Below are 16,885 nucleotides of genomic sequence, written 5' to 3'. Positions count from 1 at the left end.
CAGTGGTTTAGCGCCTGCCTTCGGCCCAGGGCATGATTCTGGAGTCCCAGGATCGAATCCCGTATCGGGCTCCCTGCATGGAGCCTGCTTCTCCCTCCTCCTGTGTCTCTGCCTCTCTCTCTCTCTCTGTCTCTCATGAGTAAATAAATAAAATCTTAAAAAAAAATACTTATGAAACCAGTCTACAGCAAATCATTTTTATTTCCTGTTTAACAGACAGAAAAATTGCATTGATGGGGCCCAATTGCTAAGTGGCACAGATTATAGCTTTCCTAGGATACCAGAAGATACTATTACAAAAGATGGAGCTTCCTGATATTTCCACTTGTACATTCAAAGTTGATTGCAGCTTCATGATGAATAATCCCTTCCCTCTAACAGTCAGTGTATATTCTGCTGGAAACTTTTCCACATCATGAAAGAAAATCCAACTATTTGAAGAAATCTGCCTTGACGTCTCAGAAATAAATTCTGAGATCTTAAAATTAGAATCTGCTACCACTTATGACTTTACAATATATATAAGGTCTAGGAAAACCCCAGGAAAGCATACAATAACTATAGTGGCATAATCTATGAGTGTTAATAAGTTTAAGTTCTAGGATAAATAGTAATAGCAAAATCCTTCAAGCAGCAAATTTTGTTAATTTCTAGTAAACCTTGTAATGAAAAGAATAAGTGATCTTTAATTTTTTTTTTTTTTTACTGGAATAGATAAATGGGGACAGGAGCAAAACAGCAAATGAGAAAAAAGATTTATTTGGATATGAGTCCTGTATTTTGGCAAGTAATTAATCAGGAGAATATGTTCCTTAAGAGTATAATTTACCTTGCTTGGCTTTGACTACACTAGAGCAGAATGTTTTCTAACTTTCAAATCCCCAGAAATGAGAAGCGAAAAAGATTTTTATAAAATTCTCTTACTCGTATTTGTGGATTATGACTACTCTAAGTAAGAAATGGCTGGGACAATCATATTTTCTCTTTTCTTTCCTGCTTTATAATTTTCTTTTTTCTCTTCTGAAGACACAAAATTCAAGCCATCAAATGGAACTCTTGGTATTGTTAGTTTTCACTTTTTCCTTTATAAAATTCAGAAAACTGAGATTAACATTTACCAGTTGCCCTCCAAAATTGAAAGTCAATTTCCCAATTTAAATCCTAGACCAGATATTCTCAAACATGGCTGCTGCACATTTGAGTAACCAGAAGAGTTTTTGAAAAAATATGGTGCCAGGGGCACTTCCTCAGAGATTCTGATCAGGTTGGTCCATTGTAGAGCCTGAGTATCAATATATTTTTTTAAGCAGGTAGGATTAATAATTACCACCCTAGACCAGTGGTTTTCACACTCAGAAAAGAAGAAATGGAGGTGAGAGCTTTAAAAAAAAGTGTCTTCCATTTCCCAGATGCACATTGTCCAGGTGTTCTCTCTTTTAAAACTGAACACCTGAGGATGTGACTGGAATTAAGGCATTAGGATGAGTTTCTTGCCTATTTTCCTTCACAACAACCCTTCAAATAGGCTCCCCTCATACCCATCCAGAAGCTTCTAGATATGATGCATTGCCCTGAGGAGTACAACCTCTGGTGCAGCCAAGAAACAGAATATTGGAAATACTTCACTTAAGAGAAGTCTCTAAAAAAAAAAGAAGAAGAAGAAGAAGAAGTCTCCTTTCACCTCAAAATGATTACTCACCTCCGTCCAGCTCATTCAGAGATATGTTTACTTATTAAGTTTAGATCGTTATTCATCAAAATTTAAAATATATTTAGACCAATTTGATCAATTGTGTACTAATTATAATTATGAAGATCATCAATCCAGAAAAAAAGTAGTACATAGAGATTTATGTAGCAGTGACATTAATAGATAGGAAGTCTATATTTCAATGTATTTTCATATTGGACCTGTCCAGAAATATATTAGGGTGATTAGTAAAAGACCTCCAAGCATAAATACATTTTACATTAGCATAAAATTCTGTGGATGTAATAAGATGAATGTACAATTTCCAGAGGAATGGAAAGAATGCGTATTTTATATTGTTAAAGAATAGTTTGGGTTTTTTAGTTTTAGCTTCATTGTTTTAACTTACATATAATAAAATGCACTCATTTAATGTATCACACCAAAAGGTGTCCTTTCTTTTCCATTCCATCTTCTCCTCAACCCCCAAGCCCTGACAACCTCTCGTCTGCTTTAGCTTACTCTGATTTCACACTCTTTTTTATTTCATATAAATGAATCTTAAATTAGAACTTGTGTTTGACTTTTTCACTTATGGTGATGTTTTTAGATGCATCCATGTTGCATCACTCCTTTTGAGTCCCAAGTAGAATATCAGCGAGTTTGTCCATTCCCCAACTAAGAAACATGTGAATTGTTTTCAATTCAGAGTATGCTACAATATTCATTTTCAAATCTTTGTGTGAATATATCTTAGGTTTCATTTGCCTTAGGTAAATATAGGAGTAGGAGTAGGAGTAGGATTCTTAGATCATATATTCAGTGTATGTTTAACTTTGTTAGATTTTGCCTTTTGCCTTCCTGCCAGTAATGTTTGAGAATTCCTGTTGCTTCATATTCTCACCAGTATTTGGTATTGACAGTATTTTTAACTTTAGCCATTCTAGTAGGCATGTTGTAGTACCTCATTTTGGTTTTAATTTGCACTTCCTTGATGACTAGTGATACCGACCATCTTTCTTGTGCTTATTGATCATCTATGTATTGTATTTTATGAAGAGTCTGTTCAGATCTTTCTACCCTTCTCACATTGGTTTTTCTTCGTATTTTTCAGTTGTTAGAGTCTTTAATGTACTGTACATACAAGCTGGTTATTAAATACTTTTTGCAAATATTTTTCCAAGTTATAGCTTGTCTTTTCATGTTCTTAAATTAAGCATGAATTTTGAAGAGCAAAATTTTAATTTCGATGAAGTCCATTTTGCCAATTACTTTTTTATAGTTTATGCTTTTCACATCTTATTTCAGGAATTTCTGCCTAACTCAATGTCACAAAGGTGTTTTCTTATGGTTTCTTCCAGATTTAATCATTTTGACTCTTCGATAAGGCCTATGATCAATTTCTAGTGTCTTAAAAAAGGTTGTTTTTAACAATTTTATTGAATTTTATCATAATTTATGGCAAGAGGATTTTCTGTGTTTCTTATTCCACTGTTCTGAAAACTCTCCCCCAAATAGTTTAATTTATAAATGTTGCTGTTTTCTATTCACCTGAACTCACCTGTAGGTTTTGCAATATTTATACTTACGGTGAAAAATTGTGGTGTCGTTACTGCATATAGAGTTTTCCAAAATTGTTTAAGAAGGTACTTGATGGAACGCCTGGGTGGCTCAGCAGTTGAGTATCTGCCTTCGGCTCAGGGCCTGATCCTGGAGTCCCAGGATCAAGTCCCATATCGGGCTCCCTGCATGGAGCCTGCTTCTCCCTTTGCCTGTGTCTCTCCCTCTCTCTCCCTCTCTCTCTCTCTCTCTCTCTGTGTGTGTGTGTGTCTCATGAATAAATAAATAAAATCTTAAAGAAAAAAGTAAGAAGGTACTTGAGCAAAAGTATTTGAAGAGTTATTCTGAACCGTGATTTATCTTTGGTTCCAATGGCAAATAGGGGTGCTATGTGGCGTGTAGAGTTTTTGTTCTTTAGTATTTTTTCTTTTTTTTTCTGGGCCATTCTCATCTGCTGAGACTTTCTTTTTTTTATTTTTTTTTTATTTTTTATTGGTGTTCAATTTACTAACATACATAATAACCCCCAGTGCCCGTCACCCATTCACTCCCACCTCCACCCTCCTCCCCTTCTACCACCCCTAGTTTGTTTCCCAGAGTTAGCAGTCTTTATGTTCTGTCTCCCTTTCTGATATTTCCCACACATTTCTTCTCCCTTCCCTTATATTCCCTTTCACTATTATTTATATTCCCTAAATGAATGAGAACATATAATGTTTGTCCTTCTCCGACTGACTTATTTCACTCAGCATAATACCCTCCAGTTCCATCCACGTTGAAGCAAATGGTGGGTATTTGTCATTTCTAATAGCTGAGTAATATTCCATTCTATACATAAACCACATCTTCTTTATCCATTCATCTTTCGTTGGACACTGAGGCTCCTTCCACAGTTTGGCTATCGTGGCCATTGCTGCTATAAACATCGGGGTGCAGGTGTCCCGGCGTTTCACTGCATCTGTATCTTTGGGGTAAATCCCCAACAGTGCAATTGCTGGGTCGTAGGGCAGGTCTATTTTTAACTGTTTGAGGAACCTCCACACAGTTTTCCAGAGTGGCTGCACCAGTTCACATTCCCACCAACAGTATAAGAGGGTTCCCTTTCCTCCGCATCCTCTCCAACATTTGTTGTTTCCTGTCTTGTTAATTTGCCCCATTCTCACCGGTGTGAGGTGGTATCTCATTGTGGTTTTGATTTGTATTTCCCTGATGGCAAGTGATGCAGAGCATTTTCTCATGTGCATGTTGGCCATGTCTATGTCTTCCTCTGTGAGATTTCTGTTCATGTCTTTTGCCCATTTCATGATTGGATTGTTTGTTTCTTTGGTGTTGAGTTTAATAAGTTCTTTATAGATCTTGGAAACTAGCCCTTTATCTGATATGTCATTTGCAAATATCTTCTCCCATTCTGTAGGTTGTCTTTGAGTTTTGTTGACTGTATCCTTTGCTGTGCAAAAGCTTCTTATCTTGATGAAGTCCCAATAGTTCATTTTTGCTTTTGTTTCTTTTGCCTTCGTGGATGTATCTTGCAAGAAGTTACTGTGGCCGAGTTCAAAAAGGGTGTTGCCTGTGTTCTTCTCTAGGATTTTGATGGAATCTTGTCTCACATTTAGATCTTTCATCCATTTTGAGTTTATCTTTGTGTATGGTGCAAGAGAGTGGTCTAGTTTCATTCTTCTGCATGTGGATGTCCAATTTTCCCAGCACCATTTATTGAAGAGACTGTCTTTCTTCCAATGGATAGTCTTTCCTCCTTTATCGAATATTAGTTCACCATAAAGTTCAGGGTCCACTTCTGGGTTCTCTATTCTGTTCCACTGATCTATGTGTCTGTTTTTGTGCCAAGACCACACTGTCTTTTGACTTTTTTTTTTTTAATTTTTATTTATTTATGATAGGCACACAGTGAGAGAGAGAGAGAGAGAGGCAGAGACACAGGCAGAGGGAGAAGCAGGCTCCATGCACCGGGAGCCCGACGTGGGATTCGATCCCGGGTCTCTAGGATCGCGCCCTGGGCCAAAGGCAGGCGCCAAACTGCTGCGCCACCCAGGGATCCCGGACCACACTGTCTTGATGACCACAGCTTTGTAGTACAACCTGAAATCTGGCATTGTGATGCCCCCAGATATGGTTTTCTTTTTTAAAATTCCCCTGGTTATTTGGGGTCTTTTCTGATTCCACACAAATATTAAAATAATTTGTTCTAACTCTCTGAAGAAAGTCCATGGTATTTTGATAGGGATTGCATTAAACGTGTATATTGCCCTGGGTAACATTGACATTTTCACAATATTAATTCTGCCAATCCATGAGCATGGAATATTTTTCCATCTCTTTGTGTCTTCCTCAATTTCTTTCAGAAGTGTTCTATAGTTTTGAGGGTATAGATCCTTTACATCTTTGGTTAGGTTTATTCCTAGGTATCTTATGCTTTTGGGTGCAATTGTAAATGGGATTGACTCCTTAATTTCTCTTTCTTCAGTCTCATTGTTAGTGTATAGAAATGCCACTGATTTCTGGGCATTGATTTTGTATCCTGCCACGCTACCGAATTGCTGTATGAGTTCTAGCAATCTTGGGGTGGAGACTTTTGGGTTTTCTATGTAGAGTATCATGTCATCGGCCAAGAGGGAGAGTTTGACTTCTTCTTTGCCAATTTGAATGCCTTTAATGTCTTTTTGTTGTCTGATTGCTGAGGCTAGGACTTCCAGTACTATGTTGACTGAGACTTTCTTAACATGGAATTTATATTAAACACAAGCACAAAAAAATCAAATTTTGATAAATCGAAAAGCAGTGATATGAAAATGTATTTGTGATATATTATGAGAGCTATAGAAGTCTGGACTCATGATCAATCATGAAAATCTCCATGAATCAACATATGAGATCATGTGTAAGTAGCCTAGAATAACAAAACCTTATGGCTTAAAGTCATCCAGACCAGTTTCCAGCTGTGGCTGTATTCTTTTTTATAAATAACTTAGAAGTCCTCTGGATTCTATTATACGCATATTCAGAGTATTGACTATTAGAAAATTCTTTCTTACATTAGGCCAAAAATATCTGCTTCTAAATTTCCATCCATGAGTTTTAGGATTAATCTCTCTAGACACAAAAACAAATTCAGTCTCTTCTTTATTTAGCATTCTTATTATATTTTAAGATGATTGTCATAATCTCCTTTCTCCAGGATGAGACTTCCCCTAGTCCTTCAACTGTTCCTTGGTTTCAAGTAATATTATTATTAACTGATCTCTTTTGGAAGTCTCTACTTTGCATCTGATTCAATCCTCATGTTGGTTCTCTGTACTCTGGCTCTATCAGGCATTACTACTCCCAGCCTCCTCACTCCCTGATATGTCATTTGGCACAGCTGAGCTATGTCATGAAGCTCCGTGTAGATCTGTACTTCATTACCTATAATAATAGCTATTACTCCATATATACCTAGAATATCTATAAAATTTAAGGTATCTGTGCAAAATCCTGTTCCAGAGTTTAAAAATCTAAATGTAGTAGTACAAAGTGGAGAAAACCAGGCTTAATAAAAGCATATGATTGAAAAGCCACAAGGACTTCAGTTCATTTACATGCAATATGACGGAGTTCAGGAATTAACAATCAGCTAGCAACAAGACACGGTAATAGATGCTTTCCTTTCTATAAACCATGCAGGAAGCTATTATTTTTTTCATTTTACATATGAAAAATCCTAGAATCATTCCAATTTCAGCTCTGACAAGTAAAGAGCTTGGAAGTTATCACTCCCATCTTTACAATAAGAAAATAGCTGAACACACGGAAAATCAGTGACTTGTCTTAGACCCCTCCGAGAATTGAGGCAAACTACCCGGGCAAACTGCCATCCTGAAATCTGGAAAGATAGATGAATACAGAGAATCGCAGCTGGGATCAGCTTACCTGGAGCCATAAACTGACAGAAACAGTTATATGACAGCTTTCAAGAATTTTTGGAGGCAGAATGCAGACTGGCTTGAGAGCAAGAAACTCATGGGGGCCTTCATTTTAGCGAGTTTTCCTTCCAGAAACCCTATGGATTCTCACATATTGGATGCTGTATTTTGAGATGTTTTATGTGATAAGCAAATGGATCAATCAGAGGTAACCAATTTCTAGAACAGATTGGTTATACAATACAATAAAAGTGTTAAGTATGCCAAAGATTTCCAGCCTTGATTCAAGAATGCGTTGGCATCACCACGATTCCAAGATACCCAAGAAATAGAGGCTATGTTGGAGCCAGAAGCTCCGTTTCCCAATCTTTCAGGCCTGCTACCCTCTTCTGAATCTTGTAGAAGCATGCCAATGCTTTAGAGAGTCAAAAAACCATAAAGTATTTCTTTTTTATTTTTAAATATTTTATTTATTCATGAGAGACACAGAGAGAGAGGCAGAGACAGGCAGAGGGAGAAGCAGGCTCCCTGCAGGGAGCCCAGAACTATGGGATCACGCCCTGAGCCAAAGGCAGATGCTCAACTGCTGAGTCACCCAGGCATCCCAAGATACATAAAGCATTTCTAAGGGCTCTAAATCTGTTTTGACAAACTGCCAAAACTTTGTAGTTCTATTATGTGGATATGTAAAGATTATGATCATTATGACTATGACCCCTTTAATTCCAGAGTTATCAGAAAAGTGAGAAAATCTCTTCCAGACCTAATCCAGAAGGCACTAGGGAAGAGACAGCTGATGGAAAATTCTATGGTCCTGGAAAATGTTACAGGTTTGGTGGGCACCACTGGAGACTAAGAAGAAAGAAAAAAAACTGGCTATTTGGGGGATTTTAAGATATTTTAAGGAAATCCAAGGAATACTCATCTGGTTAAGTAACATTGGTGGTGATTTTCCTTTTTCCTTTTTTTCTTAGAGTTTTGCCTCTGTTTTATATAGCTAATGTATAATTTCTGTTAAAGACTAATTTGGGGGTAATAATCTCACCTTCCCCTTGTTCGCCTGAGCTTCAAGGTTGATGTCATGTTAAGGTTAAGCATGAATTAAATATCTTTCCTGCATTCCTTTATCTTTTAAAGAATCTCTTTTAAACCTCTACTTTCTTAAAGTTGCCACTTTTCCCCATTAGATAGGGAGGGTATATGTCATTCTGTCTCCTTCATCTCGTGATGAAGAATATAGAGTAAGAACTGCAAGACCAGATATATAGCTAAGTATAACTAGATGACAAGAGTTCTCAAAGAGAAACAAAAAGGGAGATGCTGATCTAGCATCTCCACAAAAAATGTAGACCCCAGTGATAAACGGATTTTTTTCTCATTTTCCTGACATTATGCCCCATAATTATCTATCATATAAGATGGGTTTTTATTTAGGAAAGAGCCAAAATTAGAATGGGATTGTAGACAGTAAGAAAAAAAATGTTTTTCTGTACTTTGTTTATATTATCACACGACCACCATATAAATAATAACAGCGTTGGACTTCGATTGATGGAATGACCAGACACAGACCCCCAAAAAATTAAGGAGGGCAAATTAAATAAAATGTATATGTGTAAAAACATGGAGGAAGCTTAATATAGTCAGGACATGTGGAAGAGACATGTAGGCATGTCAGCTTCTAGGATCAGGAGGTACAGAGATCCCCAAATCTTCCCAGGCATGCGCATCTGTAAGGGTTATTGTCTGTGTGATTAAGGTTCATTTCAGGTTTTTTGATGCCCGGCCATTTTCCATTAAGTCCAGATCAAAATTGCACATAGACTGGTCTGGATTTGAGCCACAATCAGCCCATCTGAGCTGGTGCAGCTTATCGATCTTGGAGTTATGCGATCAATACATGAATGGATTACAAGGCACAGTACAGTTCACTCAGCATAATCACAGTTCACATTTATCATCCTCCGCCTTATTAGGCCAACACAGTTGACTGCAAGTGCATGTCTCAGCACTGCACAGCAGAAGTAGAGCAATGGTCAGTTACCTTTATGTTTCAAAAAGTCTTGCCACAGGGCTTGCCAATAGATGTCAAGGCCTGTTTTGAAGTTATTTTTTTCCTCGGTTGTAAGTGTTCATGCTTCCATTTCTGTATTATCCCCACAAGCAAGATGCAACGAATATATTCTCTTAAGATTCTGATTCAAGCCAGACTTTGCCTTCCTTACTGTCACCTTAGAAGCCCACAGAAGCCTACTAGTAAAAAGTGGGTCCTGGTCCTCCTATAATGCCACCAAGCCTTCAAAATAACGTTATTAGTTCTGGGACCCTAGGAAAGTTGACAAAATCTTGTTTGAGGTCACATACAGTCATTGAGCATCTCTCTACTTTCCACCACAAAACCATGTCTAAGAAAACCCTAAACATACCTGGCACAGAGCATCTGTCTCTCCTATTCCTGCCCAGGAAGATGTTCCACATCCACATCTGCATCTACATCTATCTTACAGGGAGTCACACACCCAGATACACACACACACACACATATATAATATGTATATATGATCACACTTATATGACACCCATAATATGCTATATTATGTAAGTTTTATGTGTTACACTTTCATCATGATTCCCAGGATTAATGAATAAGCATAGTAATAAAAGTTACATCTTATTAAGCAATAATATATAGATAAGCTCATCAGTATTATACATGGTAAAAGCAAAATCCTAATAGATATTCTGAGACTATTGAGAGTACCAGTTTTGAGCAGTGACTAACCCTCTTTATGACTTTTCTAGAAACCTAACATTTTCTCATGCCCACAACAGGTTCAAAGTAAAAACTTCCTAAGTTCAAGTTCCAGGGCCACATCGAGTTAACTCGTCCCAGTCTTGTTACTGGAACAAGTTCACTTCCTTTTATCGCACAGCTACAGAGATCTCTTCAGATGGTTACTTTGGCGAGGGAGTAAGACAGTTAACCTTGTCAGACACCCCCAAAGGACAAACCAACCACTGAAATCCAAGAGGTAGGAAAAGGAGGGTGTGAGAATATGATAAATACATTAGGTTCAGAGCCCTTAGAAAAGACTTGTGATGGTTGACGTGTGTGTCCACATGAAGCGTAAGTTTCTGTGCTTCCCTGGGTCTGCTCTGTGGTGGCCCCCAGGCTTCTAGTCACTTACCGGGCAGAACTGTATCCCTGGAATGGTCTGCCAGACAGGCAAAATTAAAGGTGAGGGGGTAACTCAATCATTTCTGAAAAGCTCATCATCCCTCTCCTCTCTCTGTAGTCCCTATCTTCAGCTGATTAGTTATCTAGCTACAGTAATGCATTCTACGGTGCAAAATATTATTGAATATCACCATTACAACCTCTCTAGAAATGAGCCATTTTGGGGTTGGAACTAGCTTGTTAACTCCAGATGAACTGTTGATCCTAGGGGTTCTTCTTACGTTCCAAAACAACAACAGTTGAATTTTCTCTTCATTATGTTAAGAGGGCACTATCTCAACCAAAATAATTATTTCATATTTTCTGGCTGGTTAATAGTTTTTGAGACTTATCAGGTACCAGGTACCTTGTTAGGTGCTGCAATAAAAGAGCAGCTAAGATGTAATCCTTACCTGGAGTTCACATTGGAAAAAAAATGGTCCTTAAAATCAGCTCTAAGTGTCTTTTTCCAAGGGAGGTCTTAATTCAAAATTTTTAATTTTACTGAATGCTTGTGTTTCCACAAAATTCATATGTTGAAACCCTAACCACTCCCCCCGCCCCCCAATGTCATATGATGACATTAGGAAGTGGAGCTACTGGAAGGGAATTTGGGTTGGATGAAGTCATGTGGGTGGAGCTCCTGTGACAGAATTAGTGTCTTCATGAGAAGGCTCCGCAGAGCTTACTCTCCCTCTCTCCACCCTGTGAGGGTAACAGCAAGAGGGCCGCAGGCTGCCAACCAGGAAGAGAACCAAGAATTGAAATCTGCTGGATGCCTGATGTTGGACTTTCCAGCCTCCAGAATTCTGATAGATTGCTGTTTGATCCACCCGGTCTATGATATCCTCCTACAGCAGGCCAAGCTGACTGGGAAAGGTATATAAAGGAAGACTTCTTACAAATTTTTTTAAAAAGAAAAATAAAGGATGAATTTCAAAGGTAGAGAGACTCATCCGTCATTCACTGCACAGCATTTACTGGGCTCCTGCTCTGAGTCAGGTATTGTCCTTAACACCAGAGAACCGAGCACTCATTTCACCACCATTTTCAGGATAAGAAATAGAAAATTGCCAGAAACTTTAAAAATGGTGTACCCCCCTCAAACTAATCTCTCTGCCTCTGCACCAGAGGTGATTGACGTCTACCTTGCAGAATAATTATCAGGGTTTTGCTTATAATTTTCTCACATAGATTTTCCAAACAATACACTTTTTAGTTTTACAAGTTTTTGAATCTGTATAAATAAAGCCATATGACTTCTCTTTTATTCAAAATTACATTTGTGAACTCCATGATGATACCCATAGCTAGAGTTTCTTTCTCATAGATATGTAATATTTTGTTCTGAAAACCTATCACAGTGTATGTAGCTAATCTACTGATAATGGACATTCATATTATTTCCTCTTTTTTTTTTTGTTTAATAAAAAATGGCTATAAACATTTCTGTGCATGTTTGGGCATGATTTCGTAAGTATAATCACCACTTGGATTTATTCTTTTGTAAAGTACCTATTGAAATCTTCTGTTGAGTTTGTTCTCTTGAGTTTTGCTGTTCCCTAACGATTTGTTGGAGTTCCTTATATATTCTAGATATTTGTATTCCTCAGTTATATATCTTTTCCCAGTTTCTGCTTTTTTTCCCCTTTCGATGTTGTGTTCCTTCTCTAGTGCATTTAGATTATCAGAAGTTTTGAAAATCATAATTTTAATGTAATCATATTTTAGCAATCTATTTTTTTAAAGGTTAGTAGAGTTCGTGCCTTAAAAAGAAATTTTCCTGTCTTGTAATCATGAAGATATTTTTGGATATCAACTTCTGAAAACTTTAACAGCTTTGGGTTTTACAATAGGTCTATAATTCACTTGGACTGGACATTATTACTTATGTTTTATATGATAGATTTTTATATAGATTTGCACAAATCTGCTATTTCCTGCACTCTATTCTTGAATCTCTGACCTTCCATCTTATATGGCTTTCCTTTTGCCTCAGGTATATCCTCCAGGGTTTCTTTTGCTGGAAGTCTAACAGTGAAAAACTATCTCCAGTTCCTTTTAGTTGGCAAATATGTTTATTGCACTATCCTACCATAAAGACATTGTTTGCTGGTTATGCAATTTTATATCAATAGGTACTTTCTGTTAGCACATCATTTCATGGTCTTTTGCCTTCCCTTGTTGCTAAGAAAAAGTTGTATTATGTCTAAGTCTTTCCTCAATGCTTGCTTTTAAAATCATCATATATTTGCTGTCTTGTCTAGTTACCGATTTTTTTTTTATCTGCCTAAAATTTGGAGGACTCCTAGAAATTATAGATTGATGTCTTCCCAGTTCTTAAACAATTTTCTGCCACCGGCTTTTTAAAGATAGCCTTAGCCCATTCTTTATCTTTTTTCCCCTGGAACTCCATTTAGACATTTTGAAGATATTCACGCTCTATCCTCCATATCCCCTAACTTATTTTTTGTATTTTCCAGACTTTTATCTCTCTTTGCTAGATCATAAATGATTTTTTTTAGTTGATAATTTCTTTTTAGTTTACTTGTTTGTTTCAGTTCTACTATAATTTTCCCTTCTTCTACTGGGTTTTATTTTTGATATTATTATTTTTATTTCTAAGAGTTATGTTTGATTCTTTGTCAAATATGTTTGATTTTTCTTTATTGTTTTTGTCCTATGCACGTAATTTAAGCTTGTCTTTTATTTAAGTAGAGTAAGCATAGATATTTTATATTCTGCATCTGAAAATTACAATATCTGAGGCTTGAGGATGTTTTTCTGATGGCTCTTGCTTATGGTACTTTGTGTTTTTCTGTTCTTAGTTATTATTGTGGGAAACATTTAAGATGATTAAGATGAAAACAAGATCCTTAAAGTTCTGCATTTGCCTCTGCCAAGTGCCTGGGGAAATTATCAGACAGCAATCCTCTAACTTTATATTTTTACATCTCAAAGGCAACATAAATTTAAGTTTCAAAGCTGCGTGAGGTCAATCTGGTGTTTACAAATGTTTACTAATGATATCCCCCACCCCATCTCAGTGTCATATTTAGGTAACTAATTTTTCTTGTGGTCCTGCTTGACAGTGGCAGAGAAGATGATCTCTGAATTATTGTTATACACCCATTAGAGTGCCGACTTTAAGATATAAGGGCTTAATATTACATCCTCCACTTTACGCAGGTCCTGGATCTTGTCTTTTTTCCCCAAACTGTGAGAGTTCTTCAAAATATAGCACAAGTTCACAGGCCCAGCAAATGCCTTCATGTGAAAACAAATTTCACTATTTTCTTTACTTCTTTGGGTTCCTGCCTTTGATTAGTTTTTTAACCTGAGAAGTCCTTGCTTTCCTGAAACTCATCAGTTCATTTAATATTTATCCTGGATTATTCTTTCTTAGATGGAGGTCTGCTCAGGTACATAAGCCACAGTAGTATTATTGAAAATGAATGCCTTTTTTTTTTAAGATTTTATTTATTTATTCATGAGAGACACAGAGAGAGAGAGAGAGAGAGGCAGAGACACAGGCAGAGGGAGAAGCAGGCTCCATGCAGGGAGCCCGATGTGGGACTCGATCCCAGGTCTCCAGGATCACACCCTGGGCTGAAGGCGGTGCTAAACCGCTGAGCCCCCCGGGCTGCCTGAAAATGAACGTCTTAAATAAATGTTTAATTCTTTTAAAATCTGTATCCTACCATCCTATATTTTCATTTGGATTATTCAATTTTATCACACTAGGGAAATGGAAAATTTAGCTGAGTTTGACAAGCAAAAGAGAAATCTTTTCTTAACTATTCAATAGACCTTATATATCTAAACATTCCATTATTCCCTGTAAAATTTGGTTTTTAGCTTTCAGAGTTTGTATCACTTATTCTTCTTGGATATTTTCTCAATATACATTTTATAAATTACTTAAATCTCCTTTTTGCTCTTTGACCAGTTAATTAGACTAAATCTTTTAAGACTGTACTTGTCTTCCTCTTAATGATGTTATGTGGTGAATACTCATAAAATATTCTGACCTGATCTCAATTTTAAGGGCATGAAACTTCCAAACGTCTATTTTTATGTCATTTACAATATTTTTTCTAATGTGTTCTAAAATCCATTTGAAATAGGCATATACTTAAAATCTTCCTAACTTCTTCATCCACTGATTCAATGATTGATTGATTCATTCATTCATTGATTTATTCAATTAGTGCTGGGTGGAGAATTCAAAAGTACAAATCTATGTTTGTGGAACCACTAAATTATTTGAGACAGGTATTCTTTTGGCTAATAAGATTAATTGATTCAGTGTGTTTCAGTTAATGTTTTTAAAAGGGGGGGGCAGAAATATGAAGTTTGAAAAAAATTCCACTTAAATTTTGTAACTAACCCAATACTAGCAAAAGCATCAGTGGTGACCAGCAAGCTAGTCAAGTATTGGCTTAAGGTAATTGGTCCAGAGGAAACATTCAAATTTTATCGATTTTAAGACAAAGCCTAACTCAAAGTTAAACTAGAACACAACAGAAATCATGCATAAGTAAGAGTTTTTAGAAATACCCCTTCTGTGCCATCCCTGATTAAAAAGTCAGATTTATTCATTGAAAGAGGAAGTCCCTTTAGGTTGCTCTTTTCTACTCTATTTTCAGGTAACGGAAACAACATACTTATCCTAGTGAAGCATCCTTTTCCACGTCCATATCAATGATCTCAGGCATTCAGGACTTTTCTAGATCTTCTTGAAAGGATCAAAGTTCTCAAAAGGTAGACTCTCTCACCTCTACAAGTCGTTGTAAACACCATCAAATTCTAGATGTATGCATCTTCTTTACGCAACAAGACAGAAAGGGAGAAGAACAGACAGTCATTTAGGTATCTGGGACTAAAATTTTGAACTTTGCTTGTTAATTTTCTTTCTTTGTATTTTTAAGATTTCATTTATTTCTTCATGAAAGACACAGAGAGAGAGAGAGGCAGAGACACAGGCAGAGGGAGAAGCAGGCTCCCCACAAGGCGCCCAATGCAGGAATCAATCCCGCATCCCGGGATCAGGACCTGAGGTGAAGGCAGACGCTCAACTGCTGAGCCATCCAGGTGTCCTTAATTTTATTTCTTTGTTTTGCAACCTAGTAATGTAACAACAGAATGAGAAGAAAAAAGAACTGCTTGGCCTTAGGATTCCTGACACAAACATAACCTGTATTTGGTGTCCAGGGGTGTACCTGTCTGACCTGGTCTATTGGTACAGAACTGATTTATCCTGAGGGGCCAGGTCACTCACCCTGCATAAGGCAACGACATTTAAGAACAGATTTAAATTGCAATCAGGTTAGGTTTAGAGGCTGGGCAACAGAGAACTGTTTGCTTTGTCAAATCAGAGTACCCAAAGGCTCCATGAATGAGCTGAGTAAATCTCTTAGACTTGGCTCATCATGAAGATGGCAGGATACAGAAGCATATTTATCATTCCTATGAAGTTGATGCCCAGAAATCCAACCTAATTAAATACTTTATTTCTGCTTCCAAATTTAACATGGTTGAATAGGTCTAGTCTTTGCCTGAAAATCATCTACTCTCTTCAATTTGTTTTTTTCCCGGTACTCAGAGATTTAACTCTTCCCTCAGAGATTAAACCATTTCCAAGTATTCTGCAGCTTTTCAGCATTCCGCACTAGTGTTTCTGACACAGGATCCTTAACTATAATTGTCAAGACCAAACATTAAATTCTTCATTGCAAGGAAAAAGACAAAAAATGCTGATGTTTTCCATGCATCCAAATTTTAACGTATGCCAGGAGAGTGTCAGAATGTTAATTTGATGAATCAGTTGCTTATATGATATTAAATATATTAATTAGCAACATATCATTTTCTCTCCTGAATGAAAGTGAATCTAAGAAGAATTATACTATGGTAAGATTTTCATTGTTTCCCTAACAATGTTAAGGAGTGCAAAGGAAATTTTTGATAAAGATAAATATCTTTATCATCAATAATTTATTGCTCAGATCAAAGTTCTACTTAGATCTTCTTTTCTCTTTGCCATTCTTATTAACATTTGAATCAGGTAATTCAAATATTCTTATTATAAGACATTAATCCTTATGTAAAAGATATACATGAGCATTGGATTTATTTTGATAAATTTCATAGGCTTACCAACTGGGTCTTTGTACTGGTTACTGCAACCATAGTAATCTCTTCCAGTGTTTAGGGATCCCATAAAGGCTTGTGATGAGTGGTAGCTGCATCAGAGCTTGCTTCTGAAATTATAGTTGCAAAACATTGGGGAATCTCAATCTTAATGTAATGATTATACAAATTAAAAATGTATTCCTTCCTGCCCTTGTTTCTTATTGTATCTCATTAGATAATGCTCTACATATATTAGCTAGCATTCTTATGTTGGATTTTTAAATCTCACTTTAATTTTCTACTCTTTGTGTAAAATAGGTATATTAATTTCCTAAGGTTGCCATAATAATAATAATAATAATAATA

General features: G+C 36.6%; 1 long non-coding RNA gene across 1 annotated transcript in view; it reads right to left on the bottom strand.

The window, feature by feature from the left end:
- LOC119870642 overlaps positions 1-16,650 on the bottom strand; it is a 59,870-nt gene extending 43,220 nt beyond the window's left edge. The window contains exons 1-2 of the long non-coding RNA XR_005353044.1: positions 16,544-16,650; positions 15,052-15,210 (exon numbers count right to left, since the gene is read on the bottom strand). This is a non-coding gene — a long non-coding RNA (uncharacterized LOC119870642). The remainder of the gene's footprint in view (positions 1-15,051; positions 15,211-16,543) is intronic.
- Positions 16,651-16,885: the final 235 nt, after the last annotated feature.

This window comes from Canis lupus, chromosome 1, assembly GCF_011100685.1.
Source record: "Canis lupus familiaris isolate Mischka breed German Shepherd chromosome 1, alternate assembly UU_Cfam_GSD_1.0, whole genome shotgun sequence".
In the NCBI taxonomy this organism is placed as follows: Eukaryota; Metazoa; Chordata; class Mammalia; order Carnivora; family Canidae; genus Canis; species Canis lupus.
Note: the sequence above shows the minus strand (reverse complement) of the source record. Positions and strands in the feature narration are given on the sequence as shown.